Source organism: Micromys minutus (genome assembly GCF_963924665.1).
Source record: "Micromys minutus genome assembly, chromosome: X".
Classification (NCBI taxonomy): Eukaryota; Metazoa; Chordata; class Mammalia; order Rodentia; family Muridae; genus Micromys; species Micromys minutus.
The window spans coordinates 102938433-102947004 of NC_137970.1; the positions used below are offsets into that span (position 1 = coordinate 102938433).

At 39.4% G+C, this 8572-nt stretch overlaps 1 pseudogene across 1 annotated transcript; it reads left to right on the forward strand.

Moving 5' to 3' along the window:
- Positions 1–116: 116 nt before the first annotated feature.
- On the forward strand, positions 117–8279 carry LOC308415167 (S-adenosylmethionine decarboxylase proenzyme-like; annotated as a pseudogene). Its single transcript has 2 exons — positions 117–128; positions 7281–8279. The product of its transcript is annotated as an S-adenosylmethionine decarboxylase proenzyme-like (transcript).
- The last annotated feature ends 293 nt before the right edge of the window (positions 8280–8572 follow it).

Below are 8572 nucleotides of genomic sequence, written 5' to 3' on the forward strand. Positions count from 1 at the left end.
ACAATTTACTTTACTCTTTGTTAAATTCTCATGAGACAATTCCATGAAATTTATATCAGTCTGAAAGGCTTGCTATAGACAAACCTTCTTAAACTATCACATTATAGGATGGCAAGATGGCTCAGCAGGTAAAGGCACTGTTGATAACCTGGGCTCTATTTTACCACCCAAAGGCTAGTAAGAAAGAACCAACTCCTGCATGGTATTTTCTGACATCTAGGTATGCACACGTGTGCACATACATACATAATAATCATTTAAAATATTAATATTATATTCTGCAGCCAAAAGATTGTTCAGTGCGCAAATTACTGAGTATGTCAATTCAAGCCCAAAAATTTGAACACTAGGTGAAGACTTCCTCCTGAAAACTGTCCTGTGATTTACATACACACATGCACACACACACACACACACACACACACACACACAATACTCAGTATATACAAAAAAAAGTAGCATGTATGCACCTACAGAAATACAAGCATACACATAGAGAAAAAAATATAATAAATACATATAAAGTTATTTATATTGGAAATGATAATGACTTCCTGCCAAACTAACTAGAAAGTCTTTCCTTATGTCTCTTGCTTATGCCAACTAGCTCTACTTAGATTATATACTGTGGCAAATTTTTCTTGTTATCAACCCCATTATTGTTTCTACATCATCACTGAATTTTATGCAAATGTTAGCATATGAGTCTAAAACAGTATAGTTTCTGGCCTCTTTTTAAAATACATTTGTTCAGTAACTAAATGCATAAGTGAGATACATTTGTGATCAGGTATTAAGCTATGGTCCTGTAAAATTGAAATGAAACTAAAAAATTTCCATCACATAGTGACACTGTGGTCACTATAACATAACAGTGCCATACATTATTCTTTTGTCTATAATGTTGTTGTAAGCAAATCTAGTACATTGTCACTTGTACAGAACTATAGCAATATAAACAAGTACAGAAATAATTATAAATGGTGATAAGAATTAGTATAAAGATGATGTCATTATGCAGGAAGGCAGATCCAGGATAAAGTGAGGCCTGTCGCTGGACAAGAAGAAGAGATGTGCAGAGACAACGTTTTATAGAAAGAGAAAGAAGGAGAAACAAGGAGAGAGGCAAGATGGAGGAAGAGGACGATGGCCAGCTGTGTGTCTCTGCATTACAGGTTGTAATGAACATTTTACAAGAGATGGATTTGTATAGGATGATTTGTCTTATCTAGGTGGGCAAGTTATATCATATTATTTAGCTCTGAGTTTATGGTGTAGACGTTTTGTGGAGTATAAAATTTACTGAGAAAATCTGAGATGAAGCCATTGTTAAATTGTAAGTTTCTGGGGTTTTGAATTCATCGGGCTGGTTGGAGTGTGGGTAGAGTTCATGGCGGGCCTTTTTTCCAGGAGAGAAATGCCAGAGGGGAGAGGCCACCACTGAGATTAATTAATGTAAGTTTTATATGACCTACTGGGGCCTGAACTAATGCCAAGGAGCAGTATGGCAAGGTGCCATGCTGGGGCAGCTCAGGGATCATAGCTCTCTGTCTCTGCTCATGGAGGGGCACATGGAGCAGGAACACAGGAACAGGATGGTGCTTTTAAAACATTTACTGCAACATTACTGCATTTATGTACATATTGTACTATATTGTACTGTATTACCTTAGAGTGCTTTCCTGCTTGCATAAATGTTCTTGTAGAACACTGGGACATGTTCTACTGACACCAAACCTCATAAACACCATGCTTATAACACCTGTTGATTGCATTGGGAAGTAACTGAATAATTGACATCTAGAAATGTGTAAGTACATCCCCCTTTTTTTTCCCTACAGCCCCTCCCAGTTTCTCTCCTATCTCCTCAAATTAATAACCTCTTTTTCCTATATTATTGTTACATATATACATATGTATTTGTATAGGTACCCACAAATACTTAATTACAACCTTATAAAAATGTGTTTGTATATTTTTATGCAAAAATGCTTAAAATCTGTACATTTATCTTTGTTATTTTAAAATAAAGTTAAAAAAAGAAATGTGTAAGTACACACTGTGATAGTCTCAGAAATTATGGCATGGCTTCACAGTACATTTCGTAGCCTATTCTCCTACTGTTGCTGATGGGTGAATGTGTTAGAAATACAACAATTTGCTAGAATGACAAAAAGCACAGCAAATGGGCACCTCTTACTTCCCCCTTCCTATATCCTGAGGACTCAAACATAAATGTAGTGTCTGCAACTCTACTACCTCCTCTTTGTCAGTGAAAAAAAGTGACACCAGAATGGTTGTCTAGGAGTGTGAGTGCATGCAGTTGGAGAGCAATCTGTTTTAACCTTCTCGTGTTTGCTTATCGATCCTATGACATATGAAAATCATCCCTCTTCAGTTATACTAGTTGTCATGTCTCCTACAACTGAGATCAAATCAGATTTTTTTTTTCTGCCAGTTTCATCAGGGCGCAGGTAGTGGTGCTGCCTGGGAACAGACACTTCCGACGCAAGGACAGAGTCAGCCCAGCTGCATGAGGACTGGGCACTGCTATCAGAGCTCACAGCCTACTAACAGAGCAGAACACCCAGAAGAAAGCTACCTCCAGAGACCATGGGCCCACAGACCCACAGGAGGGAGCTCCAGTCAGAAACAACAAGATCACCTAGCATCACCGACAACAAGATGGCAGGAGGCAAGTGCAAGAATCTAAGAAACAGAAACCAAGAAAACCTGAAAACATCGGAACCCAGTTCTTTCACCACAGCAAGTAGTGGATATCCCAACTCACCAAAAAAAAAAAAAAAAAAAAAAAAAAAAAAAAAAAAAAAAAAACAAGATTTAGACTTAAAATTATACTTCATGATAATGACAAAGATCCTTGAGAAGCACATACATAACACACTTAAAGAAGTACAGGAAAACCAGGAGAACACATGCAAACAAGTTGAAGCCCTTAAAGAGGAAACACAAAAAACACACACAAAAAAAAATACTTAAGGAGCTAAATGAAAGCACAAACAAACAGGTGAAGGAATTAAAAACAGAAATAAAAAACAATGAAGAAATCACAGGACTTATGAAGCTCAAAGAGAAGGAAGGCCAGAGGGTGGATGCCTCAGTCCTTCTTAGAAGGGAGAATAAAACACTTATGGGAGGAAATAAAGGGGCAAATAGAGGAGCAGGGATTGGAGAAAAGATCATCCAGAGACTGCCTCACCTGGTATCCGTCTCACAAGCAGCCACTAAATCCAAGTACTATTGCTGATGCCAAGTAGTGCTTACTGGCAGGAATCAGATATGGATGCCTCTTCAGAGGCTCTGCCAGAACCATACTGATACAGAGGAGGATGCTTGCAGCTAACCATCAGACTGAATACGAGGACCCCAATGAAGGAGCTAGAGAAAGGATTGAAGAAGTTGAAAGGTTCTGCAACCTCACTGGAAGAACAAAATTATCAACTAACCAAACCCACCACAGCTCCCAGGGACTAAAATGCCAACCAATGAATTGTTATGGAAAGACCCATGGCTCCAGGTGCATGTGCAGCAGAGGATGGCATTGTCTGGTATCAATGGGAGGAGAGGACTTTGCGCCATCAACGGCTCATTTTCCCAGTGTGGGGGAATGCCAAGGTGCTGAGGTACAAGACAGTGGTTGGGAGAGGAAGCACCTTCATGGAGACAAAGAGACAGAAGGGGTGATGGGATTGATGGAAGAGGACATTATCTGAAATATAAATACAGATAATATCCAATTTAAAAATATAAAAAAATTATAAAAATACAATGTTTTGGTTAGGGACCAGCTCAGCCTGTCCATGTTCAATGTGCTGTGTAGCTGTTGTCTTCAGGATTAGGGCCTTACCACCAGTTTGTAAAGAGCAACTTGACAATACTCTGGGTTGTTTGATGGAAGGTCCCATAGGTCTCCTTTGAATAACTCAACCTGTTCTTGAAACTGGAGGTTTCCTACAGCCCCTAGGGATGTCTAGGTTTCAACGGCATCTACATGGGAGAAGTACCTGTGCATTGTTGGAATCATTTACTCTTTCTCCAACCTTGGCTGAACTGAGAAAATGACTCTTAGGTACATTTGACTGCTGTAGAGAAATCACTGTACAAAAATTGCCCCATGGAGTGTCAAGAACATATTTGGGTTCTGAGCCTAAATTTCTTTTTTCTCTTTCCCAGGCATAGGTAGACTTTCAGGACATTGCACAGTTCTGGAAAAGTGACAAGGATGATCTGTATAGAGGGAACCAGCTTCTAAGAACCATCTCATTCCTTGGGTGGCTATTTTAAGGCTCAGTCTGGCATCTCCATCAGCTTGCTGTAAAGAGACCCTCAGCCCAGCTCACATTGAACTTCCCCCAGGGAAATGCAGTCCTGTAAAACACACACTTTCCAATTTTCCTGGTGAAATGAATGAAAGAAGCTTTGGGGAAATACAGCGATTTCTTGTTAGCTCCTCTTGTTTACTTTTCCATAAACTCCCAAGATGGCTTACATGTTAGCTGTTAGTCACACCATCTGTTCAAACAGTGTTTCAGTAAATGACACGATTCATACTTTTCCTCTAAAAGAATCTTTCTAAGGACAATGTTTATGTCTCTGTTATCCTTCATTTGGCAGTGTAGTGTGAGATGAGCTATTTTAACTTTGCTTTCATTGTAAACACGTATCTAATTTCACATTCTTTCACTGTGCAGAAAACAGGACAACTTCTCTGCATTCATTCCACTTGACTCTGGGCTTGGGTTGGGGGTGGGGCAGGCATGTAATCAGGCAGAGATTCTGTTTTAAAAGAGAAAAAGAAAGAAAGAAAAAAGGATGAAGGCAAGGTGAGGTGTTCCAGACAATATTTTCTCTGAAATCTTTAGTTTTGTGATGAGTAGCTTTTATCTCCTCAGTAGGTGAGACTGCTTAGGCCAGGCAAAGAGAACAAAGTAGCCTAAGTATTTGGATAGGGAAAGCTATGCTGAGGGGCCCGGGTACTCTAATCCATCTCATTTTGTAGGAAATTGTTGGTGATGTAGAGGCACTCCTGACATAGAGAGGCCAAGTTTTCAAGGCAGTCTAAAGTCAGATTTGGAGTGTGGAGTTAAGAGGGGTTTCTATTTTATTTTAGGGAACAAGACTAGGAAAGTAGTGGTAGGCTTCCATATGAGGGTTTATGAAAGTTCAGACAGCAGCATCTTTATGTGTGAAAGTGACGGCTTAGATGTCACTCCCTATTTGCCAAGCTTCTTAGTATCATGGTACATATTGCATTCTACGAATGTGTACTAAGAAGTCACATGTAAAGTTGTGTGTAGGGACCCAAGCAGAAGGGGAAGGGGCTGTGTTTGGCACTATAGAAACAATGTACACCAAGGGAGATATGATATTTCTCAGTTTCAAAATTAGGCCCAGTAGAGAGGTACGAAAGGAAACAGATAATTAAAATGTAGTGCAATTACATTGGGAATGTAAACAAGAGCCATACCTAAGGAGTCTAGGTCCTCTGTGACAACATACTGCTCTTAGCAACACACTAAACAAATACTTATCAACCATTCACATATCCCTAGTCATCAGGGAAATACAAATCAAAACAGCCCTGAGATTCCACCTCACACCAGTCAGAATGACTAAGATAAAAAACTCAGATGACAGCAGATGCTGGCGAGAATGTAGAGAAAGAGGAACACTTCTCCACTGTTGGTGGAGTTGTAAGCTGGTACAACCACTCTGGAAATCAGTCTGGCGATTGATTCCTCAGAAAATTGGCCATAGTACTACCTGAGGACCCAGCTATACCACTCCTGGACATATACCCAAAAGATGCTCTGACATATAATAAGAACAGTTGCTCCACCATGTTCTTAGAAGCCTTATTTATAATAACCAGAAGCTGGAAAGAACCCAGATGTCCTTCAACAGAGGATACAGAAATTGTGGTATATTTACAGAATGGAGTACTACTCAGCTATCAAAAACAATGACTTTATGAAAGTCATAAGAAAATGGATGCATCTAGAGAATATCATCCTGAGTGAGGTAAGCCAGTCATAAAAGAACAGACATAATATGCAGTCACTGATAATTGGATATTAGCTCTAGAAAACTCTGAATACCCAAGAAACAAGTCTCAGACCATCTGAAGCTCAAAAGGATGGAAGGCCAAAATGTGAAAGCTTCAGTCCTTCTTAGAAAAAAAAGAAAAAGAGAAAAAAATGTGGATTCATTATATATTATTATGTAACAAATTTTGTGAGCTATAACAATATTTTATAAAATAAATTAATAAAAAAGAATCATTGAGGCAACCATAAAAATTATTTGCTTTTATCCTGACTTTTGATATTAATTAGAAGTACTTGTAAGTTTCCCAGAACATTGGCTCAACAGTTTCCAGACAGATCATAATCCAATTTTGTCACCAAAAATATCTAGGACATTAACAGGGGAAGAAATTGTGATAATATTCCACAAATATGAATCTCTCTTTTTATCCCCCCTCTCTCCTTTTCTCCCACCCTCCCTCCTCCCTCCTCTCTCTCTCTCTCTCTCTCTCTCTCTCTCTCTCTCTCTCTCTCTCTCTCTCTCTCTCTCTCTCTCTCTCTCTCTCTCCTCTTACCTAGTTCTGACCTCTTTCATTTGAAGGGCTTTCTATTAATCCTCTGGAACTTATTCTAAGAAAATTTCACTTTACATTTTTAAAACATTTTGACATTGTGCCCCCTATCAGGGGCTGATTTTACACTTCCTTTTATTTTATTCAGAATTTTAAAGTAAAATGTTATTGATATATAATAACTGCATAGCATACACGTCACTGCACAAAAATCAAATAAGGATAATTACTATATCAATCACCTCAGACACATGTCATGTTCTGGAATAGGAAATAAAAAATACCATCTCTTCTAGTTATTTTAAAATATGCATTATTACAAAGTAGATTTTAAGAATGCTCCTTTCACGCCATAAGAACACAGTCCACAGCTTATAGAGTTTGGCGGACTAGCACTTCTTCAGCTCTAACAGGAAAGTGACAGACTACAAGAGACAGAACTGTATCTGCTTCTATTTCCAACAGACTCATATTCAATGTTCGCTCACGAAAATAGCTGGGAAAATTTGTGTTGTCCTTTTAAAAATGTTAATGTAAAATTATAGCATAAATGGAGCCTGAACTTTAGTAGCACAGCTGGAACCATCCGCAGCGGTGGCAGGAGCAGCGGGAGAAGAGATTTAATGTAGTTGATTTTTTGGGGTTGGTGGTTCTTCACTAGTCACAGAGTGATAGAAGCCGCGCGTTTTTTGAAGGGACAGAGAAACTTCTAGAGGTCTGGTTTTCCAGACAGCACTCCGATGAAAGCCAGAGATCTGAGTACCATCCCAAGATCTGAGTGGGGTGTCCTTTTGAAGGATGTGCAGTGCTCAGTCCTAAGTGTGACAAAGACTGACAAGCAGGAAGCTTGTGTACTCAGTGAGAGTAGCCTGTGTGTCTCCAAGAGACGTTTCATTTTGAAGACACGTGGTACCACCCTCTTACTGAAAGCACTGGTTCCCCTGATGAAGCCTGCTAGGGGTTACAGTGGGTTTGGCTCAATTCAAAGCTTCTTTTATTCTCGTAAGTATTTCATGAAGCCTTCTCACCAAGGGCACCCACACCGGAATTTCCAGAAAGAAATCGAGTTTCTTAATGCAATTTTCCCAAGTGGAGCAGCATATTGTATGGGATGTATGGATTCTGACTGTTGGTACTTGCATACTTTGGATCTCCCAGAGAGCCAAGTCAACTAGATCTAACCCTGGAAATTCTGATGAGTGAGCTTGACCCAGCAGTTATGGACCAGTTCTACATGAAAGATGGTGTTATTGCAGAGGATGTCACTCATGAGAGTGGAATTCGTGGCCTGATACCAGGTCCTGTCATTGATGCCACACTATTCAGTCCTTGTGGCTGCTCAATGAATGGAATGAAATCAGATGGAACATACTGGACTATTCACATCACTCCAAAACCAGAATTTTCTTATGTTAACTTTGAAACAAACCTAGACCTGACCTCCTATGATGACCTGATCAGAAAACTTGTGGAGGTCCTCATGCCAGGAAAATTTGTGACAACCCTGTTTGTTAATCAGAGTTCTTAATTTTGAACAGTGCTTTCTTCACCCTCAGAAGATTGATGGTTTAAAAAAACATCTTGATTGCCAGAGTGCTATGTTCAACGATTACATTTTTGCTTTTACCACTTTTGCTAATAGCAACAACAGCAGAGTTGATTAGGTAAAATGAAGAAGAAAAAACGCAAAAGAGAAGACACACAGGAGGTGGTGGCTGCTTTCTAGATGTTGATCCTGGGGACCATGCTGACCAGGACCACCACCTTGTAGTTGCAGAAAGCCCTAGGTGTAATGATAGTGTAATCATTTTGAAGTGTATGCATTACTATATCAAGGAGTTAGATATCTTGCATGAATGCTCTCCTGTGTTTAGGTGTTCTATGCCACTCTTGCTGTGGAGCTGAAGTGCACATAGTAAAGAACTTTGACTGTATGAATCTTTACGACACTTG